The sequence below is a fragment of the Artibeus jamaicensis genome, unplaced genomic scaffold (genome assembly GCF_021234435.1).
Source record: "Artibeus jamaicensis isolate MK-2021 breed Jamaican fruit bat unplaced genomic scaffold, CSHL_Jam_final contig_3109, whole genome shotgun sequence".
In the NCBI taxonomy this organism is placed as follows: Eukaryota; Metazoa; Chordata; class Mammalia; order Chiroptera; family Phyllostomidae; genus Artibeus; species Artibeus jamaicensis.
The window spans coordinates 813,126-839,515 of NW_026521716.1; the positions used below are offsets into that span (position 1 = coordinate 813,126).

General features: G+C 45.1%; 1 protein-coding gene across 17 annotated transcripts in view; it reads left to right on the forward strand.

Annotated features, from left to right (window-relative positions):
• The window catches only part of PPP6R3 (protein phosphatase 6 regulatory subunit 3), a 118,682-nt gene that overhangs the window by 19,916 nt on the left and 72,376 nt on the right, over positions 1-26,390 (forward strand). For 16 of the 17 annotated variants that reach the window (XM_053662890.1, XM_053662896.1, XM_053662897.1 and 13 more), the window contains exon 2: positions 16,005-16,156. The gene's annotated coding sequence lies outside the window, so the exon portion shown is untranslated. Of the gene's footprint in view, positions 1-16,004; positions 16,157-18,306; positions 18,579-26,390 lie in introns of all 17 variants that reach the window. The other variant, XM_053662891.1, reaches the window with a different exon arrangement.

Sequence of the window (26,390 nt, forward strand, 5' to 3'; positions counted from 1 at the left end):
TTTAAAAACTAATGAATTATAGTACAAATGCAGAGAGAATTATAGGCATTGCGAATGAATTTTCACAAGCCGAAACCCACCTGGGTGATTAGCCCCCCAGGTGCCCTCTCTGTCCACCACCAGTGGTCTCTTCCTGCCAAGGGCAGCTGCTCACCTGGCATCTAACCGCACTGCTGAGTGTTGTCCAGTTTTGCTTTTAAATCTGTAGAATCTTAGAGCATGTTCTTTCGTGTCTTGGTTCTTTCTCTTGGCATCATGTGTGGGGTTATTCGTGAAACTGCACACAGTTGTTGGTGATTCTTGTTGCTGAATGCAGTTTCATGGTGTGAAGCTACTCTGTTGACGGGCAGTTGGTTAGATGGCAGTTTTGGGCTATTAACAAATCATGCTGCTCTGAACATTCAAGTTTGTGTCTTTTGATGAGTGTGTTTCTTTTGGCACTGGCCTAGGAGTGCAACTGCGAGGTCGCCAAGGTAATGCGTATATTTGGTTTTGGAAGACCAGGTCACACTTTCACCAGCAGCGTGGAAGGTCATCTTTGTGTCCTCTCTAATAGCTCACATTTTTCTGCCATTTCGTTTAGCTGTACTTCTAGCTGTCTGATAGCTTATGGTAGTTTCACTAGTGAGCACTAGTGACCTCAGTTTGCACTAGTGAGGTCAGAGCACCTTTTCATACTTTTATTGGTTATTTGGGTATCCTTTTTATGAAGAGTAAACAAGTTTTTGTTCTTTTTTCTACTGCATGATCTATTTTTCTTACGATATTGGCTCTCTTGCTGCAGAGTGAGCTCCTTGCTAGTGTAGTGGCTTCTAACAGCAGCAGCCATTTACTTGTTCTCTCACGGTCTCTGTGGGGAGGAAGTCGGGAGCGGCTTGGTTGGGTGCTTCCAGCTTGGATGTGATCAGCCCTCTGAAGGCTTGTCTGCAGGTGGAGGATACTTCGTGAATTGGGTCATCTGCATACCCGGCAGGGTAGTCCTGGCTCTTGGTGGAGGCCATGGTTTCTTTTCACGTCAGAGATTTCTAGGAGTCCGGTCCTCAGGATGTGCTGGCCGACTTTCCCTCCATAGACTGATTTGAGAGAAAGAGCACCCAGTGTGGGCTGTTCTTTTTATGGCCTCGCCTTGGAAGTCGAATGACATGTACATTTGAAATGTGCTATTTGTTAGAAGAGATTCACTCAGATCATCCCATCTTATGTTCAAAAAGAGGGAAGTTGGTCTCCATTTTTTTTTGAAAGGATGAGTGTCAAAGAATTTGGACATACTTTCAAACACAATACTTCATAGGATTTCTTTTAATTCTGGATGAGTCTTTCAGGAGATACAAGTATGGTAAATACCTTCACCTGCTCTGCCGGTTGGCATGTCTTTGAGAAAGAGAAGTTGCTGTTAATGTAATTCATCTCTCAACTTTTTTCCTTTATGGTTAGCCCATTCCATTATTACTTTGAAGTAATAATGGAATAAATTATTTGGTTTTTCTGTAAATACTGTGTCGGCGTATATCTTTCAAAGGCAAACATTTCCCTTTTTGTTTTAACCATAACATAACCACAAACTATCGTAATAAAAGGGAAACCCCATACAGTTGCTTAATAACATCCAAACTTATAGTTGAAATTTCCAAATGTCTCAAAAATCATAATTTTTTATATAGTTTAATAATTTTGACAAATCAGGGTCCAGATAAGGCCGAACAATAAAAAAAAAATCTGTAGGTCACCTATTCATCGTTCTTTTACCCCCCGCCCCTGCCTGTCTCTTTTCGGAAGACCTGGGCCTTTTTTTGGTGGTGTCTCCAGTGTTCTGCGTTCTGTGCCCAGGCAGCGGTTCCTCTTTTTGGGGGGCGGGGTGGAGCTTTGTTGCTCTAACTGGTGTTGCTTCTTTGGTTGTGATCTGTCTCTGGAGGTTGAATTGTGGACCAAAATTGAAAATTTTAAAGCGCTTTCAAATTAGATCACATTGAAATCCATTCAGTTTCTATAGAGCTGTTCTATACTAAAATGTAACGATGTCTGTTTAGGGTCAGCTTTCTTCTCCATCCCTTCTGCCTGTTTGTGAGGCTGTCTGAGTGCACAGTTTGTCTTCTGTCAAAGGGCTCCACACTGGCACACTTGTCACCTGGAGTGCCCCACCCCTCCGGTGGTTCAAAACGCTGCGGGGTGCAGCGCAGCGCAGTCCAGCTCTTGTTACTTGGGCCAGCGGTACTCAACCCTCAAGAATTTCTGCACCATGCACTACTTGACTGCCTAGTGAGGGACTCTGACCTCTTTTCCCTTAGATTGTCAAATGAAACAGTGACCTGGTGTGAGTAAGTCAAACTAATACCTAGTTTTTTGTCATATTGGCAAAAAGTACACTTTTTGGTGTGCCGCGGAATTTTAGTAATAGTTCGTATGTGCTGTGAGATGAAAAAGGTTGAAAATCACTGCCTGAAAGACTGTGTGCCTATCATCTGCATGGGTTTTTCTTCTTGTGCTGTTCACCAGCCATTCCGTTCTTTGCAGCTGATTTTTTCAGTTGCGGTGACTAATGTTTTAAGGGTTGATGACTCAAAGTCGTAAGGTCTCTTTAGGCCACTTGAAACTTCCAGTCTTCCCCAGTCTTTGCTTTTCCCTTTTAATAGAAACTTTAGCAATGAAAAATTAGAAAAATAAATGACAACATGATTAGAATAAACGTCAAAGAAGTAGACATTTAAAAAAATTTATGTATTTTTGAAGTTTAACCCTAGAAAGTTGTTTTCCTTACACCTGTTATATTTTTAAAGTATCATTCAACTTCAGGGCAAGCATTCAATTTTTAGTGTTTTGTTTTTAAGTGAATTTACTGTAATGATACCAACTGTGGCCATAACCATCCAGCCAAACATCTTAGGGACCTGTCCCCATGGCAGGCCCAGGGCTTCTACACTTTGGTCACGCGTGGTTGAAAAAGATGGCCTTGGTGCTGGTGCCGTGCCCTCCTCCGAGAGATGCTCAGGGCAGCGGCTCAGTGGAGAGACAGTGCAGGCTACATGTGTGATCTTAACTTTTCTGGCGGACTCATGCATAAAGACAGGTAAGATGAACTTTAATGTATTTCTTTTAACCCAATAACCCAATAATCACTTCAGCATCTAATCAGTATAAAAATTATTGATGTTTTCACTTCTGTTTTTTTGGACTAAGACTTTGAAATCAGATATGTAAGATATGTATCTTACATTCACAGCACATCTCAACTCAAACCATTGCTCTGTTTCAGGAGTTCAAAGCCTTATGTATCTCGGTTGAGTATGTGTATAAAGATACTGTGGGGGACCCCATAGATCAGAATTGTTTTAATCATTGCTCTCCTGGCCTAGCAGAGGCCATGACTAGGAACCCAAGTAAACAATGGCTTAGAGGTGCAGGGAGCTAGTTCGGGTGGCTGTTCTGTGTTCCAGGTGGAGGCAGAAGAAGATGGAGGAGGCGAGGTGCTGAGAAGGTGGCACTGACAGAATTTCGGTGGATTGGATTGGGAGGGGGAAGAGGGGCCGGGCCACTTTCCAGGCGCTGTCTTTCACACGTGGAGCGCGCCTGCTCCGAGACAGGGAAGGCTTGGTCGATGGCCGGTGTGTGATGGAGGGCAAAAGCGCTGTTCTGTGCAACTTAGAGTGGACGTGCTCGTGAGCTGTCCGAGGGGAAACGTCCGCTGGTAGTTGAGTACCTGTTTGAAGTGTAGAGATAATTAATCTCTCGGGAACTCAACTGTGTTCGTAGAAATACTGTAAAAATCCACGGAAAAGGCTTCAGTTATTCTACAAAACTAAAACCCAAACCAAAAAGCAAACCATGGTCTTTGTTTCAGTTGCTGGGGCAACAGCGTGAGCAAGAACAAATGTGAACTGACACCTCAGCCAAATACGGGCAGCTCAGGGGGGTAACAAATAACAGGCAGCGTCCCCAGTCTGAACCATGGGGGAATCCCTGCCTTAGCAGTTGTACGGAAGAGGAAGAGAGAGGAGGAGGTTGAGAAAACGAGGAGTGTGATACCAAAGAAGCCAAGTGAGGAGGCCGTTCCAATGAGTGGCCTCTGCTGGGCTGTTGTATTGTGCTGGGAAGTTTCATTGGGATTTAGCCCCGTCTGGAGGTCACTGGCAACTCGAAAGAGCAGTTTCAGTGGAGTGGGAGAGAGACACTGGATTGGAACGACGGGAGACGGCCTGCTGTTGGACAGGCCAGTCTTCTTGCTTTACGTAACCACTACAAATCACTGGGAAGACCAGCCGAACAGAAGAAGGGACAAATGATAGAAACAGACATTTGGCAGGAAAGTGAAGTGTAAATGGCTCTTAAATGTACAAGGAGTGCTCTTAAGACAAGGGCGTGAGGAAACAGGCATTTCCGCATCGCTCGTGGAACTGGGGATGGGCGCGACCTCTGTGCGGAGTCATTCGGAAATGTGTGTGTGATTAGAAATGCACGCTCATTTCTAATTGTGACCCAGCAGGGTCGCTTCTGGGCGCTCGGGCTTTTTTTTTGTAATATGAAAACTAACAGTCCTCAGTGGTGGCCTGCTTGGATCAACTGTAATACACAGAAAAGTCTGTATCAGATACAACATACTTCCAAGAAAGTGGAATTTTTGTTTTCCCTACCATATAAATCAGGCTTTGTAAGGCTGAGAAAAAGAAGGTATTTGGAAATGTACCTTTGAAGAGCTATGGTGAGCCTTGACCTTCTGCCTTTTAACACTCTTCACGTAAGTTATTAGTCCCTCAGATAGTTTAGGATTCTTTTCAAAGGATCCTGTCCTATTATATATGTATGTACTCGGTTGTACACCACTCGAAAGGCGTCCTGGGTGAAGTCACACTCCAGCTTACCTTACTGCACCTAAAAATAACCACAGCTCCTACCAAGAGGGCACGTTACTTGGAGTGGGTCACCGACAAAGTAAACAAGTGTATGCAGTTTGAGAACCGGGGATGTGGCAGTGGGGCTGCACTGCAGCCGTCTGATGTGGGAGGAGGACTTCGTTGGTCAGCTTTTGTGGGGGACAGGGATGTGCAAACCTTTGTGAGCCGTGTATTCCCCTGCCACCTACGTTAACCTGGTTTTGCTGACCTTTCTGCGGTTTGGCCTTCTTTGGAGAAAGCACGTGTTCACATATGACTTAGAAAAAACCAGGTGCACAAACAGACCCCGTCGGTCTCCCTGCAGGGTGGGCTGGTGCCGCCCAACCTCGGACTCTGTTGTCGGGCCTCTTGGAGAGCTCGTTGAAATGACTGAACTCATTGTGTACAAGTTTGAGACTGGCTATTCATCAATTCCTTTTTCTTCATTTCTTTGAAATCCTGGTTTCACTTACGTTTTGTATTTTTTTACTTCTTAGAACAGCGGTTTTCAACCTGCGTTATCTCATGTCACCCATAAACTAATTACTGAAATTCTGTGGCATGCCAGAAGGTACGTTTGTGCTGATCTTACCAAACTAGTATCTGTGTGTGTGTGTGCGTGTAAAATTTGGATTCATTCACACCAGATGGCTTTTATTTTGTTGGCTGTTGTCATTATTTAATTTGACAAAACTAAGGGAAAAGAAGTCAGTGCCCTGACTAATAGCTATTACATGTTTTAAGAGTTCTCGTGGCGTGTGCTGCGGCACACCAGTTGGAAATCACTGTTTCAGAGCCATAGGAAAGAAGTAGGTTTTAAATTTTTTTATTGATTTTTTTTTTTCTTAAGAGAGAGGAAGGGTGCGGGGAGAGACATCAGTTTGCATTTATTGGTTTGAATCTTGTATGTGTCCTGATGGGGGTCGAACCCATAACCTTGGCATATCAGGAACATGCGCTAACCAATGGAGCTACCTGGTGAGGTCGTAAAGAAGTGCTGTATTTTGTCTTGTTTAATGTGTACTTTTTGCCCAAGTTTTTGAGGGAAAAATAAGGACGCACATTATACATGGGTAGTACTAATTCCGTATCTATATAAATGTTTTTAATTCTTTCATTTATGCTTATGTGTAACTCCGGAATGCAGTAACAATATCCATATGAGAATTAATAACCTGGTATACTTGATCAGTTTTGTTTCTAAATATAAATAAATGAAAATTGAATTAAAAAATTAAAACGAAGATTTTTTTTTTTCCTGAAAGTTTGGGCCTGAAATGTGGATGCGCCTTACACGTGGGAGCACACAGCCAAGTATGGTAGTTTAAGTTTCGAAGCATAGTTTAATCCTCTCATTTCACGCAGAAGAAGCAGGCTCAGAGAGATGAGGTCACTTGCCCAGAGGTCGACTAAACCAAATTATGTTTCCTTAGTTATCCTCCCAGAGTTCGGCGGTGCGAGACCCGATGATGCCCTTGCGTGGTCACATCTAGATATGATGTGATGATGCCGTAATTCGAGGGGTCTGTGGCTTTAATTACATTGCAACAACTGTTAATTTATATGTTGCGCTAATATATTTTCAGTCATGGAGACAGTCCAGTTGAAGAAAGTTGAATCCTAGAGATGTGAATTTATCCAGGACTACAGACCATTAACAATTAACATTTTTTCTGTGCTTAGCGTTTAATGTCAGGGCAGGGCTGTGCAGTAGAACTTCCTTCAGTGGTGGTCTTTGCGCTCAGTGTAAATGAGACTGGGAGTTCATTTCTTAGTCTCACTCGCCATGGGTGCCCAGTAGCTAGCTGTATGTGGCTGGTAGCTGTCGTTTCGGACAGCACAGGTCCAGGGCATTCACCTTTAAAAAGACGCTTTTTCGAGAACTTTAGAAGGGTTATAGTGGACACCACGATGTTATGAATATGATCAGAATTGCCAGCTAGAAATTAGGCTTATGTTTTAAAAGTAGGAGGAAAAATTAGTTCTCAGAGCTGATGATAGTGCTACATCTTTAATGGCTTGGGCCTTGTTTATGTTTTACCTGTTCTTCAGAACAGCAATTGAGAACCTGTACAAAGCATCTTCTACCTTTTCTATCACTTAGGTGTCTTGTTTGGCTAGTTGAAATGAAAATCCTATCCTTGGGTTAAGTTTTCAGTGAACACCACGGTGCTCAGCACATTTTTCAGTCTCTATATTTTTATTTTACACGTTAATCACTTCATTACCAAGCCGCCTTACAAAAACTTTCAATACCTTTCTTGCTGTGGTACTCTGGATTATGCAAGTGTTGGCTTATCCATCAAATTAAGCTTGATGTGTACCAGGGCTGAGCCAGCTAGGTACAGCAGGTATTGGGATTGAGGAGTCTTTTGTACCATTGTTCTGCATCTCTGCACATTGTTGTAATGGGCAGAGTTGGTTCTCTGGGCTTTACTTGGGATGCTGATTTAGTAATTTATGACTTGGCTCCATTTTAATAGTAGCTTAGACTGGCTTGGCTTCACGCATGGCTGCCGGGATTTGAGTGTCCATTCAGGTGCATAGCCAGACGGTGATGTAATCCAATTAGGTGCCAGAGTTTTTGCTTAAAGCACTTCTGTACATGATTTGGTTTTTAAAAGGTAATATGGATTGATCTTGGGTATTTCATACTTTAAACAGTAGTCTTTTTGCATTCTTAGTACAGTGATTTTTGATAGTGTTTTAGAAGCCTTGATATTCCTGCCAGAGCTTGTATTAAAATGATTAATGTTTTTGTAATGAGCTATGTGTGTTGCTCAGCTTAATGAATTTTTTAAATGTGTTTATTGATTTTAGGGGGTCAGGGGAGAGAGGCATCAATCGGTTGCCTCCTATACATGCCTGTCTTGTGACCAAACTTGCAAACTTCCTGGTGTGCGGGATGATGCTCCAACTACCCTGAGCCACACTGGCCAGGGCCTTGGAACTTTGTGTTCCAAACTTGGTGGATTGTTTTTCACTCCACACCGTGCTAGGCATTGAGGGTAAAATGGCGAACAAGACTTAATAGAGATGGTTATCTTACCATCCTATTATTCTCCATCTCTTTAGACTCAGGTGTTTGGGAGAACATAAATGAGGATGCTTGCGGAAATGGGATTGGGGTCCGCACCGAAATGATACTCCGATGGGTTGGCCTACCTCAGAGCTTTCTGATACTCTGGGAAGGGGAGTTCGCTTGCTCTTTGTGTCTGGGCTTTGGGTTGTAGCGCCTGTCTGCAGTTGTCTGTGGATGACCTATGATGTGAGGAGAAAATGCTTTCTTGCATGCTATAGATGACTATGGTTTTCTCTTGTGAATTTGCATCCATGAAGAATATTGTGGGAGTTATAGTAAAATTCGTATGTTGGCATAGGGATCAGATTATTACTGCTTTTTTCCTTACTGAGTTTTTTCAAAAAATAAATTCAGTGTTCATATAAGGGTTATTTGGAGTAAATCCTTATTATTGTCCACTGCAAAATAGGAGTGATGCCCAAGAGGATGGAGAAGCACTTGTGTAACACCAGCACAGGCGTTTGTGAGAAGGGCAGGTGTGTGTGCTGGTTGCTCTCCAGTTCTGTGACTAAGTGAGGACATACTTAGGTTCTGTTTAGATGAGGATCTATTTTTAGGCTTAACCATTCCTCATTTCTGACTTATATTTTTATAATTATGTTGTTCTTGCTTTCTTTTCATTGTACTGTTGAAAAGAGAAGACACTTTGTGATGGGGAGAGGTTATATGACCATCGAAGAAAAGTGGCTTTTTAAAGAAATAATTGTTGAAAATAAATACAAAAGTATATTATTATTATTTTTCATGATCTTGATTTCCTTTTTTGAGGGTGCCCTTCTTAATCCATTTACTTGGAGAGAGTAATCTGTTGGTAACCAACTGCCGCAGACTGAACATTTGTGTGCCCCCCAAGTGTGGCGGCGTCGGGAGGTGGAACCTTTGGGAGGTGGTTGGGTCAGAGGGTGGATCTCTAACAATGGGATTTGTGCCCTTATGAGAGCGACCCCAGGGAGTCCACTTGCCCCTTCCACGGTGAAGAGAAGATGGCCATTTGAGCCAGTGTCCTCGCGTTACAGTTTGTCTGGATACTGTTAAATTCTTTGCAGGCCAGGGTCAGGGGCTTTGTCTTTATGTCCTAAGCAATATTTTTCTAACTTCTCCTTTACCATCAATACCCTCTCAGTACCCACAGGCTCAAAGGGGATTTTTTTCCTGTTTCTTTCTTCATTTATTCTTTCACCAAGTCCTGCTTAATTCTTTGTTATTCAGTTTGATAATATCTGTAGTGTTTGGCACTATATTTAAAGCTTTTATTGCTTTATTTTGTATTGGATTCATAAGTTATTGAAGCAGGAAGAAAATTTCTAGTTCATTTAGTCTAATTTTTTTTATAGATGAAGAAATGGATTCTCAGGTTAAATGACTTGTCTCAGGTCACGGAGCAAGTGAACAAATACCTGACGTTACGGCTCTGTGGTCTCAACACTCACTCTCTCTTCCCAGTCTAGCATCTTCTTAAAAATTTATTTAAAAAATTTTCTTTGTCAAGGCTTTATCCACAGTTAAGAGTGAGCTAGGTCCAGGAGGCTGTATAGATAAACAGCAATTCCTGGCCATCCTACCCTCTATTTCCCCTTTTCTGAAGGCAGCTCTTTTAGCCAGTTAAAAAATATGTATTTGCCTCCACGTATCTGAAGAGCATACTTGAAAAGTTCACACTTGCATGCATGATTGCTGATTTTTTAGTTTTAAGCATATCTATTGATTTCCTACTATGAAAAGATATGAAAGATAAAGATGAGCTTTCTTTTCTCTTCTCACTGTACCTTTCCCCTTGTTTTGTCTTCCCTCCTTTCAATATAGTTTTATTGCAGTTTTGGTTAAATCAGTATTGGGCTTTGTCATTATGACCCTTCGTGCTGCTTATAATGTTTAGCGTTAAGTTACAAATAGTCTTTCTTTCACAGACAACTTTTGGTTTTCCTTGGACATGTTGGAAACTTTTTTAAAAAATATATTTTATTGATTATGCCATTACAGTTGTTCTATTTCCCCCTTTACCCGGCACACCCCTCCCTCACCCTTCCCCCCTTTAGTTTATGACCACGTGTCTCAAGTTCTTTAGATTCTATATTTCCCCTACTATTCTTGCCCTCCCCCCTCTATTTTGTACCTACCGTCTATGCTACTTATTTTCTGTACCTTCTCCCCCCTTCTCCTCCTCCCACTCCCCTGTTGCTAACCCTCCATGTGATCTTCATTTCTGTGGTTCACTCCTGATCTAGATGTCCTCTTAGTTTGCTTTTGTTGTAGGTGTGGTTCTTAATAACTGAGTTTGCTGTCCTTTCACTGTTCATCTTTTTTATCTTCTTTTTCTTAGATAAGTTCCTTTATCATTTCATATAATAAGGGCTTGGTGGTGATGAATTCCTTGAATTTGATCTTATCTGAGAAGCACTTTATCTGCCCTTCCATTCTAAATGAAAGCTTTGCTGGATAGAGCAATCTTGGTTGTAAGTCTTTGGATTTCATGACTTGGAATACTTCTTTCCAGCCTCTTCTTGCCTGTAAGGTCTCTCTTGAGAAATCCGCTGACAGTCTGATGGGAACTCCTTTGTAGGTGACTGTCCCCTTATCTCTTGCTGCTTCTAGGATTCTCTCCTTCATTTTAATCTTGGCTAATGTGATGATGATGTGCCTTGGTGTGTTCCTTCTTGGGTCCAACTTCTTTGGGACTCTGTGGGCTTCCTGGATTTCCTGGAAGTCTGTTTCCTTTGCCAGATTGGGTAAGTTCTCCTTTATTATTTGTTCAAATAAGTTTTCCACTCGTGGCTGTTCCTCTTCCCCTTCTGGTACCCCTATAATTTGGATGTTGGAACATTTAAAGATGTCCTGGAGGTTCCTAAGCCTCTCCTCATTTTTTTTTGAATTCTTGTTTCTTCATATTTTCCTGTTTGGTCATTTTTTTCCTTCCTTCTGGTCCTCTCCCCTGATTTGAGTCCCAGTTTCCTTTCCATTCCTGTTGGTTTCCTGTGTTTTTCCCTTCATTTCAATTAGTTTAGCCTTCATATGTTCCTCTAATTTGTGGCTAAAATCAACCAGTTCTGTGAGCATCTTGATCACCAGTGTTTTGAACTGTGCATCTGAAAGTTTGGCTATTTCTTCATTGCTTAGTTATGGGCTCTGGGGCTTTGAGCTGTTCTTCTTGAGCCATAATGTTTTGCTCTGTTCACACCTGTTAGATATGAGGAGTGGAGCCTTAGGTGTTCACCAGGGTGGGGCCACCCAGGTCGCTGGGTTGTGACGCTGTATGTGGGGGCGGGGTCAGAGAGGGGCAATAGCAGTCCCCTCTGCTGCTTCCCACGCTGGGGCCTGTGTGATCTGTCTCACTGCTAGCTCCTTTGCCTGGTTTATCTGCGCGCGAATGTGTGACCGAGATCAGCCTGCCCCCTTGCGCCCTCAGTGGGTCTGCCCATTGCTACTCCACACCTGGGATTCATCCTCAGCTGCCTGCGTGCCTGGCTCGGTCTGGTGGATCTTTCCTGCCTGACCCTGCTCCGCTGCTGGCTCTGTCCCTCTTACTGGTTTGGCTGAGTGGTTCGTTGTTTGTCGTTCAATTTTCTGTGGTTTGGATGCGTATTTTGTTGCTAAAACTTCGTTGTTTTTAAACTTGGTTGTGCGAGAAGGCAGAGTGTTTCCATCTACGCCTCCATCTTGGCGGAAGTCCCCTGGAAACTTTTTTTTTAATGTACTAATCCGTAATGTAGCCCCAAACGTTTGGTTGGTTACATGATCAGGTGCTCTGTCAGTTTTATCTTTTTAAGACTTGCTCCACTCCAGTCTGGACTGCTCAGCCTCCCTGCTGGGAGCGCAGTGGTCTGCTGGGACCCAGGGTTGGGACAAGGGTGGTCTTTTTGCCTCTCCGACATCTGCGCTCCTGTCTCTGTGCTCCCTGACGTTGTCTTTCTCTTGTTCACGTGGAGTGCCACCTGTGCCAGCTTCCGTGAGGGAGGTGTATGGGAGGCCGGTCTTTGAGTCTGTCTCCGCACTCTTGATTGGATAGTTGGGCTGGGTGTGGATTTCTGGATTGGAGATCATGGTCCTTCTATTAGTTTGTTCCCTTTCAAATAAAACTCGTTTTTATTAAGTGGCTACATTATCTTCTCTTTTTGAGGATAACAGTTTTATTTTTATTTTCCCTTTTTCTTGTATAGTCTTTCTCTCAGCTAGCTTTTCTGTTTGTTTTACTCTCTACTTTTAATAATAGAGGCTTTTCCGAGATGTCTGGTAACCCTTTGGTTTTCATTAATATTTAGAAGTCAGGGTCCTGGCTGGTATGGCTCAGTCGATTGAGTGCCATCCTGCAAACCAAAGGGTCACCAGTTAGAGTCACATGCCTGGGTTGCAAGGCCAGGTCCTCAGTGGGGGCGCGTGAAATGCAACCACACATTTATGTTTCTCTCCCTCTCTTTTTCCCCTCCTTTCCCCTCTCTAAAAATAAATACATGAAATCTCAAAAAATAAAAAGGTCAGAGGTACACACAACACATAGAGTTGATTCATATGAAATTGCCATCTTTCCCAGCTTTGTCCACTATATGTGAACATAGTTAGTTCTCAGACTCCAGTTTCTGATTAACACCCTCCACTAATAGGAGCCAGGGCTCCTTGGGGCAATGACTGATTTCAGAACTGAGGCACACAATGTATAAGATGAATCAGGAACATGTTGTTATGCTAGGAAATAAGGAGGTACTCAAAAATATGAAAGACATACAAGAATCTGCCAGATGGGGCTCCCACTGGCCAAATCTGGGACAACTTGAGCATCAGAATGAATAAAAACATTAATGAATAAAATAAGTATCTCTGAGTCCATCCTTAATGAATTAAAGAAAGAGTGGGTAGAAGGGAACATACCTTACTGAAGTTACCATGTCAGCTGAGAGGTGCAGAAGGAACAACAGCCCATCACTTTTAACTGTCGGTGTAACAGTTGGTTCAGACAGGAATTGCCAGTGAGTCCTGAAACTGTTGGTGAATATTTCAAGAATATGGTCTCATTATCTTTCCATGGATCACTTTCTAATTAATTACTAAGGGGAAATGGTTATTTTACATTGGAGAAATGTGGCAAAAGTTTAACTAAGTTATCAAAATTATTACCAGTAATGCAGCAAATTGACGTCATCTTGTCAATTTATGTGATAGTCTAGGAAAAACAAAACTTTATTTATGTGGTATTCCTGTCAGAAAAACATACCTGTCTTCTCAACGATGTCAGTGAAATGAAAGGCAGATGCCAAGAGCTGTTTCCAGGGAAAGGAAACAAAGGAGACACGGTGTTGGATGAAGGAGACAGGGTGTTGGATGGGATGGATGAGTCTGGGTTGAGGTGCAGGAGTTGCCACGAGGGACATTATAGAGCAGCCGGCAGAATGGAAATGTGAACGGTACACTTGAGAATCAGCGATGGCTGTTAAACTCTTGGTTGTGACATGTACCGTGGTTGTGTAAGAGAATATTCGCGTTCTTAGGAAACACACAGGGAACTTTCATGGTGACTGCAGTGAATCAGATGTTGTGAGATGTATGTGGTGGGGTCAAGCAAAAGTGACTCGGTGATTGACGTGAATCTAGGCAAAGGTTCTGTGGGAGTTTTCTTTCTCATACTCTCGTAACTGTTCTGCAAGTGTACAATGAAACGTTTTTTCGTTTAAGAAAAATTGGAGTGTAAGAGGGGCTCACGGGAGGGCTGTGATCATGGGTGAGGCGCATTCATCACCTGTGAGCTGCTTTGGCTGGGAAGCCGCCCACTGTCAGGGTGCGCAGGCTGTTTTCCACAGGGGCAGATCACGCAGAAGACGCTTTTCGTCTTCAGCCTGGCCGGGAACATTGGAGCTTTGTAGGAGGGTCTGGCTTCGGGGCGAGCCTGCAGCTCGGCACTCACTCTGCAGCCCCCAGGGCCCGTGAGCGCAGTGCAGTGGGCTCGTCTCCAGCTGTGCCAGGGCCTCCCCGTTCTGCAACCTCCCTGCTTGGTTCCCTCCTGTCCTCTGCCAGGGGTGGGAGGGGCAGGACAGGGCAAGGAGATTGAGGGATCGAAAGTGTCCATTGAACAACTTTTAGTCAATATTCCTTTTGTTTCCTTCCAGCACCCCTTCAATTTCTTTGTCTTATCGAGGTTCTTGTGGATTGCGCCTTTAAAACAAGACTGAACAACCAAAACGGGTTTTTAAAATATTTTCTTTTTTTTTTATTTTAAAAAGATTTTATTGATTTGTTTTTAGAGAGAGAAGGGAGGGAGAAAGAGAGGGCAAGAGAAATCAGTGTGCTGTTGCCTTTTGCACGTCCCCTACTGGGGACCTGGCCCACAACTGGGGCATGTGCCCTGACCGGGAATTGAACCAGTGACTCTTTGGTTTGCAGGTCGGCACTCATTCCACTGAGCCACAGCAGCCAAGGCCCAAAACATTTTTTTATTGCAGTTCTAGAGGCATTTCAGTGTATGTTCAATGCATACTCTCTACCCAGGAGTCTCAGTACAGCTCTTGTACATCATTCCAGTTTCTTTTTCATCTTGTTTCTCATGTCCTCACACTCTAGAATAACCAGATTTTCCCCCATCAGTAATATATAGACCTACTCTTTTTTCTTCATAGCCTAAGTGAAAAAAACAAGTAAACAAAAACTTTTCTAGAAAAGTGGATTATGTCTCACCATTTGTTACAACATAATAAGCCACTGTATTCATAATGGTGTTTTTTTCTTCCAGCTTTCCTGGGGGGGGCGGGGGGGGCACGTGCTGCAGGCTGAGGCAGCAGGTTGGTACTGCTGCTGTGGGCCTGTGATTGGTTGGCCTGCATACAGGTGCAGTGGGTGGTCCTGGCTGTTGGGAGAAATGATCGCAGATCAGCTTTGAGGGCCCCACAGTCACTTGAATTTAAATGCCAAATTGTGTGTACATTTTGTGAATTATACAACTTCATTAGAATTGAAAGGCATCTAGAAACCCCAACACAGTGGTGATGGGGACGTTCGGGAGTGCACTTTTCACACAGGCATGTTACACGTGTCGTGGCTGAGGGCTATGGCAGTGCATGGTGACCCCAAAAGTTAGATGGTCAATTGTACTTTTTTAAGTGTATGTTCAAAATGCATTTAACTTAAAATTAAATACTCTTTTCATTTTAACCCAGGTTTGCTACTGTTTTTGTTGATTCATTTTGGTTTTAAGAAGCAGTTAGCATTTTTTAATTGATTATCTTATTTGAAGGAAAATGTTGAGATCACAATGTAGTGTGAGTTTTATGGAAGAAAGGCATTAAATGAAAAGCATTTTTTAAAAAGATGCCTTTGCCTTCTTACAGGATTTCTAATTAATATATCGTCTAGAGTTTGAGCTTTTTCTGCAGTATCAAGTGTCTGGGGACAATTTATAGTTCTTTCATGTGGAGCTTTTAGTTAATTGACATTAGTGACAATACTTCAGTGACTTGAATGTTCTGCTCACAGTTTCTAGTAAAAGTTATTATGATTGCTTAACAGTATTACATGGGGCTACTTATGGACATTTAGAGGGAGACACTTACAATTTTTTTAAAGTTCATTGATTTCAGGGAGGGAGAAATCTAGAGAGAGAGAGAAACATCAATTGGTTGCCTCTCATACTCTCCCTGGCCAGGAATTGAACCCCTGGACTTTTGGCGCCTGGGATGATGCTCCAGCCAGTTGAGCCCCACCGGCCAGGGCAGTGGGAGACGCAGTTTGTCCCACTATTTTAGAGTACAGCGCCTTTGCAGTCAGCGCTGTGTTGGGAAAGAATTGGCGTTTTCATAATATAGAGATAAGTATGTATTTTTTCTTACTTGCCCACGGATAGTGCTATTAGGGTGTCTCTATTCCTGAGCTATTGGTAGTAGTGTAAGGTAACAGCTGCGATGTAGGGTGACTGTGCCTTTTTTCCTGTTTTTGCAGAGAATGTTCAGTTGACTGGAACTGCTCAGTCTTCTGCGGTAGAGCTCTGTGTGAGTCAGGACCCTGACCCAGCAGCTTTGATGACAGCGGTTGTCAGACCAAAAGAGAACACGTTGTGATTATACGCTCTTTTTCCTTCACAGGAGAGCTTCTGCTTTATGTTCAAGTTCCACTTTACTCCTGCTAATCTGCTGACACAGGAAATTGGAGGACAGCTGTTGCCAGGATAACCTGTAATGGGCAAGGTGCCACAAGAAGAAAACACTTCTTTTAATTTTTAAACTTGGTTTGAAAGGTAAGACCGTTGAGAGTATCAGGAGTTTCTGCCCATGAATTTCATCAAGGAAAGCAATGTGCCGTCATGAGACCTTGGAGTCTAGGTGGGCCAGGGCTAGGTCATCTTTGAGTAGGGTGCAGTTTGGTTCTCTGGCACCGTGGGCATTTCCGCAGTCTCTGTAGTTTGTGCTGGTGTGTCTTGTCATCTGCAGTGCCCACGGGTTCCCAGGACAGTGTGTGGGGAGATCAAGCTGGGCCCAAGGATCACTCAGGCCTAGGAAGCTGAAGTAGCAGGATGAGAAAGACTGCCAGTCAGGTGGCTGCTGCTTCCAGGTTCCCTGGCTCTGTGTGTGTGTGTCAGACAGACAGACAGACAGACAGAGATTGTTTTGTTTCGCAGCAGCTGAAGGATGGCTTCTAGCCAGACACCTCACTCCTTTTCAGTCCTGTTGCCATCACTCTGGGACTCTTTACTGAAACTTCATTAAAGACCAGAGGTTGACTTTCCATATTTGACTTGTAGCTCAGTAGTCACTCCTTTTTGAACTCTTAGCGTATACCTCACAAAAGTGTTTTAGAATTGTTTCTTCTCTTTATAGATTTTAAGCACATGAGCAAGGGGTTTTGACTTCTACTTTATGTGTTTAGTACTTTTTTTTAAATCCTCACCCAAGGATATGTATTTTTTTAATTGATTTTAGAGAGAGAGGAATGGGGAGAGCGAGAGAAAGAGAGACATGATGTGAGAAAGAAACATTGGTAGGTTGCCTCCTGTACCTGCCCCACCAGGGATTGAACCTGCAGCCTAGGTGTGTGCGTTGACTAGGAATCGAACCCACAGCTTGTTGGTGCATGGGATGATGCTTCAACCGACTTGAGCCATTTGTCCAGGGCTCTTGAGTACTTTTTAAATAATAGATATCATTAATTGGTAATAGGAGATAAAATTTTAGACATTTCTCAGGATAACATTTTTAAGACTTTTTCTCTTTTTTTTTGTTTGTTTCATTATTCTTCTTTGCTGAGAAGAGTTTCTTACCTGTGGCAGCTTATAGAACAATATCTTACCTTTAGCTCTTATATTCCTCCCTTTTCTTATTTTACTCCCCTCTGCTCATCAGCAAGCTGTCCTGTGCTAGAACAGATGAACTCTTGAGAAAGTACCCAAAAGTCTCCAGGGGTCATCAAACTAAACTTGTGTTGCAAAGGCCCAGATGGTAAATATTTTAGGTTTTTGTGGGCCAAGAAACAAAAAGGGGGCTATTATGAGGGTATTTATGTAACAAAACAAATTTCACAGACTCCGTTAATGAAATTCGAAATATAGAAATACTTGTTCAGTTTTCTGTGATACAGACCTAATGAGAAGAATGGGATTCTGTGTCTTGGGATAGCATTTCTTCTAATGGCGTTCCATTGCGCACAGTTGCCTGGTCTGAGTGCAGGTCTGTGACGAGGCCTGACGGGTCGTCTTCGAGGTGTCTGACACTGCCTGCATAGCCACGTCTGCTGTCGGCCCTCAGCTCGTGGCTTCAGTGGAGTGTTTATCACTCAGGCGGCGCTTACAGAATTCCGTTAAATTTTTCTTCAGATGCTTGTCTTTTAGCACGTAGATCGATTTCCGGTTTCAGGTTGGGTGAAAGCCCCCAGGCAGCACGACTGGGGGGATTCTGAAGTGGAGAAGCTCCTTCACACGTGCAGTGAGATTTGGAAAATTCTACTTAGCTCCCGCTTGAGTTCAGAAAAATGTATCTGCTGCAAAACTGTATGGGAACGAGGAACTTCGTGTTTTAACTTCTGACCTGTGGGAAGGACACGAAGCAGCCCGAGCTCATTAAGGAACATCGGGCGTCAGCAAAGGCAGATTTCCAGAGCAGCCTGTTGTTCGGTAGTAGTGGTCGAGGGCTCTTCTTCTCGTCCAGAAAAGTTTCAGTCTTGGTCCTCAGCTCAAAAAGTTCCATAAAAACTTAACCCTTCATAAGCCTTAAAGCTGCTTCGTGATCGGAACTAATGATGGTTAAGTCCACGAGAGTAAGTTAAGTTCATTAATGTCAAATTAGTGTTGACATTACTAGTTCAGTAGCACGTGATTTTTAAAAAATCTCCCAAAGTACTTGCTGATGAAAGTAGAGAAAATAGACATGAGTTTTAAACGCTCCATTTTCACAGGTTTTTATCAGTTGCCCAGTTCAGCCTTTTGGCTCTACACGTAATTCTCCAGTCACTGTTGCGCATCGTAGCAGATTCTACTGCCCGTTGTAGTGCCGTGTCTTTCCCCAACTGCTCTGAAAACACCGTGCTGTGGTTGTTCCATGTGGACTGTTCCTAGAAGCTAATTCTGTGTCACTTTAAACTCGTCAAATCAACAACAGCTGAGCTGCATCAGTCGTGCCAGTGACCTCGGCAGGAATGAAGGAGACCGTCCTTGGCTTCCTTGCTTGGTTAGTAAGCGGCCTGTGCACCTTCGTTTTCATCTTTTATTTTTGTGATGAAATTCTCCTGTTAGGAGGTACTTCATTTTACATTTTCTGAATTTCCTTTTCTCTTTTTTAGAGAGAGGGGAAGGAAATGAGAAAGAGAGGGAGAGAAACATCCATGTGAGGTTGCCTCTCGTGTGCCCCCTACTGGGGACCTGGCCTGCAACCCAGGCATGTGCCCTGACTGGGAATCGAACCGGAGACCCTTTGGTTCATAGGCCCGCACTCAGTCCAATGTGCCACACCAGCTGGAGCTGAGTTTTCTGACTGTTGCTTTCCTGTGAGTGGGGAATACAGTGATGGCTGCCTAGTCTGCTAATGTGGACGCGGGCAGTGTCCACCTAGCCCAGGTGTGGGGTGACTGCTGTCTCCGTTCGGGACAAAACGGCGCACGTCCCATGGTGCCGTCACGGCTCATCTGAGGTCCAGCTTCTCTTTTCTTGGTCTGGTGTGTCGGGGGTGCAGGGCGATGATAAAATCAGGTGTGCGGGGCCACACGTGGCCCGGAACGCTGCTGTTCGGACTCTGTCGCTGCGGTGACACCTCTGCCCAGCTAGTCTGTCGTGCAAAGAGACTGTAGAGACGAGGGGTGCGGCCCTGTTCCAGGAGGCCTTTGTGGACACCGCGGTTTGAGCCGCACAGAATTTTTACAAGCCATGGGATGTCGTCGTTTTGATTTCTTTCCCTGTAAACAGTTAAGAATGTGGAGACCTTTTTGTGTGTGGAGGTTTTGTAAAAGTAGGTGGGAGACTGGGCTTGGCAGTCTCGGCACCGCACCCTCCGTGGGTCCCAGGAGCTTCTCTGGAGCTGGTTTACACGCTGATGGCGGAGAGAATGGGCTGAAAGGGCACGAGGAGGCACCACTGGAGTTTCTGTCGTTGGCTGGGGTGGTCGGGCTTTTCTCTGTTTGCTTGTTTTGTGTGCAGGAGCCAGTGTGAGCCGTTACCGCGGAGTCTTCTGCTGAGTCGGGCTGGGCGGGTCACCAGCCTTTCACACCGTCTCTATTTCACACGGGCTTGCGTTTGTGGCCTCACGAAGGCCAAGGATTATACTAAGTGCTGTTATATTTTCCTCCCACAACTTTTTATCATGTGTGGCTGCATCGTTTAAAAAGTCAAACAGTATCACAAGAGTTATTAAAAAAATCACCCCGGCTGGTGTGGCTCAATGGATTGAGTGTCGGCCTGTAAACCAAAAGGTCGCTGGTTCAATTCCCAGTCGGGGCACATGCCTTGGTTGTGGGCCAGGTCCCCAGTAAGGGGTGCACAAGAGGCAACCATACATTGATGTTTCTCTCCTTCTCTTTCTCCCTCCCTCCCCCTCTGTCTGAAAATAAAGTAAGTAAAATCTTTATTAAAAACAATCTTTTTTCCCCAGTACCCACCTCATCTCTGTGTTACTTGCTAGGGCGCTGCTTGCATTGCTCAGGTGTGGCTGTCACACGGGTCCCCTTGCACAGTTCTGAGTCATGTGCTGTGTGGCCCTAGGAGGCGGAGCTCCTTTCCTTCCTCCTCGTCCAGCATGGTTAACGTGAATTTTCGTTAATTATTCCCTAAGTCTGGCCTAATTTGCAGAAATATCTCAGTATGATCACCTGTGTCCAACAGTCCCCCTCTAGCTTTGTGTGCTGTGTCCCTGGTTTCCTGTGTCCTGTGTCCCATAGCGTCTCCTCATGGTTTAATGCCGTGTTTCGGGGAAGCCCATTCTCCAGTAGTTTTCTGAGGCAGTGTAAGTAAATTTGCCAGACCTTCCGTGTCTGAAAATGTTCTTTTCTAGAACAGCAGCTGAAGGAGCCAGTGCCGTTCTGAGTTCCATTTCTCATATCAGGGTTTCTGTCTCTCTAGGAGAGTTTACCTTCTCTCTTTATGTCTGGTGCTGTGGAATTCCACGCTGTGCCTCAGAGGAAACCTTCCACCACTCACTGGGTGGTCTGTGCGGGCCCCGGGGCAGAGTCCCATCCTTTACCTGCTGAGAAAAAAATTGTTTTTGGATGAAAGGAGGTGGTTATGGATTACATGTTGTTCTAACACTTCTGTTACTTGGATGTTGGGCTTCATGAGTTATTCCACCGTTTTCTGTCATCTCATGAATTTGTTGGCATGCTCCTTGGTTGCTGTTGTTTTTCTGTGTCTTTCATGGTAGTCCAGAGTCTTCAGAGGAGTGGGAACTGTTCAGGGTGCAGCGGCCCTCCCGAGCACCTGGGAGGCGGTGTCATCCTTTGTTTTCTCGTCGGGACTCCTGTCAGCCCAGACGCAGCCCTGCCTTGTCCGTCGGACGGACTGGGGAAGAGGTTTATCAGACAGCGGGGGGATGGCGTGGTGTGCCTTCATCCCAGAACAGGCACTCCCCCTTGTCACCCTCGCAGGGGACCATCCAGGCTTTGCCATAGCACCTCCACCCTCCGGGCCTCTTGTGTGGTCCTGGCCCTCATCTTTAGCAAGTTCCTGCTTCTCTGGCCAAGAATCTGTCCTTTCACTCATCGGCTCTCCTTTTATCCTTGGGAGCTGTACGTAGTGTGAGAAGGGAGCTTTAAGATATTCCCAGCTTGTTATTTTATTCCCAAAGCAGTAAGTCTCTTTACCACCCTATTTCCCTCTTTGGGTGCCATGAGGTTGGCAGTGTCTTCCTCATCCCGGAACAGGATGTGATATGCCAGCGTGCGGTGGCCTGCCCGGGGCAGGCTGCAGCGGGAATTGTGTTCCCCGTGGTTCTAGACGGGATTCAGCAATGGCTGCGCTCTGAGGCTGCTTTGCTTGTCACATCATAATGTGACTTGACGTTGAGCTTAAAATCAGTTAAAATTTTTGGACTTCTTTCTTCACTGTTTTCTTTTACCTGCCCCCCACACCCCACTTCGTATGTTCTTTTTAGGTTAAAAAGGGCTTTACACTTACCCACGTTTAATAAGTTTCTCCATATCAAACAGTTTTTGAGCGCTGATTCTTATGTTTCCTGTGCACTTTGACAGTGTGTGACATCCTGGTGAATTAACTGTGATAGGGCCACTGGCCACGTGAGCTGAGCTCCAGCCCAGCATCCCTGCCTGGCCAACTCATCTGTAAAGTGATTCTTTGCCCTGCACATGGGGACATGTGGTTCCCATTCATGACTGTGACCTGAAAGCCATCCAGGTACAGGTTGGCCAGCCTCGGTTGCCTGGGGCTTTGCTCTTGATTAGTGCCACACGGAGTTGTCCCCACTGGTGCTGCAGCGGTGCTGTGATAGAGAGCTCCCCAGGCCTGGTTCGAGTCCAGGCCTGGCCAGCACCTTTATGGGCTCAGGGGCCTAGTTGTCCCTCTGCAGAATGAGAACCGAACCTTGAGGGGTTGTTGTGAGGCAGGGGCAATGTATCTAAAAGCATCAGGCCCAGAGCCTGGCACATGGTAGGTGCTGCCAGTGACCGCATGTCTGGCTTACACGGAAAGTCGTGACGCGAAGACAGGTGCCGCTGCTGTGGCAGAGCTGGGGAGAGTGAGGACTGCTTTCCGTAGGGAGCCATGAAGACCAGAAGGGCCGTTCCCTTCGCGCTCTGCGCTGCACGGCTGTTCTCTGCAGGGGCTCCGCGGTGCACGAGTCTGCCTTGCCTTCACACAGGGAGAGCACTTACTGGAGGTCACCGCTGTTCTGCCAGTCCGGGACTGTGACGGAGCCCAGAATGCCTTGTGGCCACACACGGTCTGATGGAAGACTGCTGGACAAGGGAAGGAGAACGTCATAGAACAGCCTTTTCGAGGTCTTTTGGCCAGTTTGTCAGTGCTGTCTTCTGTTGCTGAATTGGTTATAACTGAATTATCTAGGATGGTTAGTTCGTTCGTTCTCACTGTGAAGCCTGTTTCTTTTGGCCTTTTTCCAAAATTATGTCAGTGTGCTCTAGAATTTGTACCTGACTCAGAAAGACTGTGCTGCTCTTCAGGAATCTTGACTGAGACATGTGAATACTCTAGTGACCACTGTCACTTGCCTCAAGCTGGGTGACTCAAACTGCATGTCACTTGCTTTCACTTAATGCAAACTTGGGTGAGTTGCACTTTCCAAGTCGTCCCCCCACCGCATGTGAGTGTAGAGTTCTGTGTTGAGCTGAGCAGTCTCCATACCATTCCTTACTTGCTCAGGACCGCCCTCCTCCCTGCAGTTTTAGGGGCTTAGGAATGGTGTCGTTCATTGCAGGTCACAGCCAGGCTGATCACCTCGTGTTTCCCCTTACTCTCCAGTTTCCTGTCAACTTCTTTCTCACCTTGACGCAGACTTGTGCACAGGCCTGCCTATTCCAGGCGTTAGAGGCTCCTGAGTGCTTGAGATGGAAACCCTCTGTTTGGGACCCACACGACTTTCTGATCTGACTGTGGCGTTTAGTGTTCTTTCTTACCTGCATCCTCTCCTCAGCATGCGTGTGTGGGAGTGCACACACACGCTCGCCTGTGCACATACGTTCACATGTGCACACGCAGAATGGACACCTAGATCCAGCTGGGTTTTTCTTGTCTTTAGTCCTTGGATCTCTGACAAGGTTCCTGGCCACTCTTGATTACCATCCTCACTACTTGTCTTTTTTCTTCCCAACCCCCCAGTCTCACATTATTTAAAAAAACAAAATCTTAGTAAAGTAAGTCATGCTTTGCATATACTTGCACTGAAGTTTTTGAAATTGTGGAATTTATGCACAGAAATTTATGTACCTTTGAGTTTTCACAGTGAGAATTGGTAGAGGAACGTGCTGCTAGGTTTAACGTGGACTAGTGAGCATAGCGAGGCTGGACTTTTTCGATTGGCAGTTGACTTTTTTAATGTAAAAGTGAAGTGGATGATAAAATTGTGTTTCTTGCTCTGCCCTTCTTAACGGTGTATTTGGAGTTAGCCCTAGCACGTGGGTAGGCATTTGCTTTCTAAGGGTCATGTATTTCTCAGGCAGTTTGAAATTCCGAAGGCATGAAGCCATAAGTTGTATCATCTGATACCATAGTACAGCCAGAGATGAAGAGAACATGAAGATTAGGATTTAAGGAGGCAGAATTCTGGCTGATTGGAGGAGAGAGGTAATTTGGTGTGAAATCCCTTAGGGGACACCTTGAATTTAGAAGTGGAGCCGGGGCAGGGCCACGCCGTCCTGGGGGTTCAGAAACGGGGCCCTGGAGCCTTCCTTTGGGCACATCACTCTCCAGCCCACCTTTTACGTTGTTGACAGTGCTCTGTTCCAACTGCAGACCTGATCTGGGTGCTCACTGGCTGTGTCTTCGCACGGTGCACCGACCCTGCGGTGTCCCGGCTTTGGTCTTGTCTGCACCCGCCTCCCCCAGCCCACGCTTTAGTTGCCTGCAGATACTTGGCCTTTGTAAGAGAGCAGCTTGTGTTGAAAGTGTACTTGCTATAGTTTAAGAGTCATCTCTGTCACCTTTTCTCTGTTTCTGTTCAGAATTGTTTCTTTATGTTATTAAAATACATTGCTTAATCTTTATGTAGGCATTTTAATGTACGTTTACCTGCATTAAAGCTCCCTGGTGCCCTGTTGGCTTCTGCCGCTGCTTGCAGTGCTCTGCTGCTCCTTCCGGCCTGGCCCTTGGTGCGCTGGGCTCGTGCCGTGGGCCCTCTGACCTGACTTCCAGTGCCTCGGAAAGGCCTGCTCTTCTTGGCCTCAGGACCTTGTGCTTGCTGTGAATTTCCTGAAGCCTCTGGGTCTTTCTGTCCTCTGTGCTCGAAGGCTTGGTTCTCCTGGACTGAGATACTTCTGGCTACCCTGTCACCTCCTGTGCTCTCCTTATTTCTGAAGCCTCCGTGCAGTGAAGTCTCTGCTGGCCAGGCTCCCTTCCGACAGAACAGGCTTGGAGTTGTCCCCTTTGTTTTCTGTATCACTTATTCGCTGTATTTTCTCTTTGATTTATTGTATTCCTCAAGGGGGAGGGACCATCTGTTACCTTAGTCTTGTATTCCTCAGTACAGTGCACACTTTACCAGTGCCTGTTGGTTAATAAGGTGCATATCAAGTGGAGCTGAGTCCTTTATTTTATCCTCTCAGGAAAGGCTGAAATACCAAAGAAACTGCAAAGTGCAACTGGGAAAGATTCTGGGATATCTGGTCGGTAGAACTTGGTTGCCTCTGACATGTTCTTTGAAAGAAGTAGTTGTGGAGCGAACACCATGAAACTGGCTCTGGGTTTGCTCCTCCCTCTGAAACCTGTCGTCTCCAATGGGCGCTCTGATGTTTGGCGTAAGTAGTCTGGCCGCTGGGGGCGGCCGGCAACTGTACGAAACGGACACCTTTGCTTAGAATGGAGAAGCAGCTGCTGGCTGGGCTTCCGAGTGCTTTATGATCTTTTCCTTTGGCGAGAACTTTCCTGTAGTGAGAGCTGCATTTGACAGCCAGCTGTTCCTTCTCCTTTGTGTCCTGTATTTCTGCCTCTCCATGTGAAAGTTACAGCGTGGGCCTGGGCGCTGAGCTTTGCCCTTGGGGGGAGGAATTTTTGGCTAACTTACAACACTGAGAGGTGACTTCCCTTCTGAGTGATTCTGTATTCTCCTATTTATAGATAACTCTTGTCTCCTGTCCCCTTCCTAGGACACACAGTTTTCAGTGTGCCAGGTGAGCCACCACCAACCCTGAAGCCCAACAGTTCCACATTTAGGTCTTGTCAGACACTGCCCAGCTAAGTTCCCTCTGGCTTCATTCCAAGCCTAGGCTGGGATCCTGAGACCCCAGGTGTCTGGACTCGGGCAGGAGCAGGGGAGCCAGAAGGAAGAGCCTTTCAGCAGCTCATTGCACTCAATACAGCTTGTTCCCAGGCTACTTGTGAACTCTGCCTGGCTTGGGGTTTGGTGTAAGTGTGCCCGCTGCTGGTGGGATGAGCAGGTCATTTTGACTCTAAACGCAGGCCACGAGGCTCAGTTTTCTTCAGGACAGGTGAGGAGTCTGGTTGTTTTCTTTAATACTTTAATCAGACATCACTGTTTCCCAACATGTTGGTGTGACTGAGGCATTTCTCTTTATAATATTTTTTGAATTTGCCTGTAAAATGAAATTCCCAGAGAAATGCTCTATTTTTACATTTGGATAGGTATATCTCAACCAGGAGCAAGCCATTCGTGGCCTTCCTGATTTAACATCTAGCCTTCTTTATTATTTCAAGGCAAAGTATTTGAAATTTTCTCTTTTATTTTTACAAATATTCCTGGGTTTTAGAGACTAAAAAAACCAGCTCTAGTTTTCTTGTGGCCTACTTTTTTGAGTTGAAGCATGAGCAGTTATTTTATGTATATAATGAACACGATTTCTCATGGATGTTTATATATTAGAAGAAAGGGAAAATGTGTCCTGTAACTTCTCCCCACCCACGCTTCACCTTGGCACTTGTGTGGAAAAGGTGGTCAGCTGCTGACTGCGACTCTGGGAGGAGATGAGAGGGGCTGTGTTAATTCCGGGAGAGAGACTCTGGATCCTGATTGTAGCAGTTGTAGCATTAGAGCTGGTTTGCCCAGTGCAGCAGCCCCTGGCCTCCTGTGACTTTTTCTTAAACTTTACGACAAGTATTGTCACGCCCTTCACCGCCGAAGAGAAGAGCCCACTCCCTGGACTCTCTCTGTTCGAACGTGCCTTGCAAGGTTGTTCATCACAAACATCTTTATTAGAAGTGTTAAAAAAAAAACAACCACCCTCCTTGGTGCTTTTTTTACTACATGGGTGGCAGGTACTGTCCCTGAAGTCACAGGTCTTGAGTGCCGCTTACCAGTTGCTGCGCGAGAAGCATGTGTAACACCTGGGACTCCTGTGGGAAGTCTGGCTGGTAG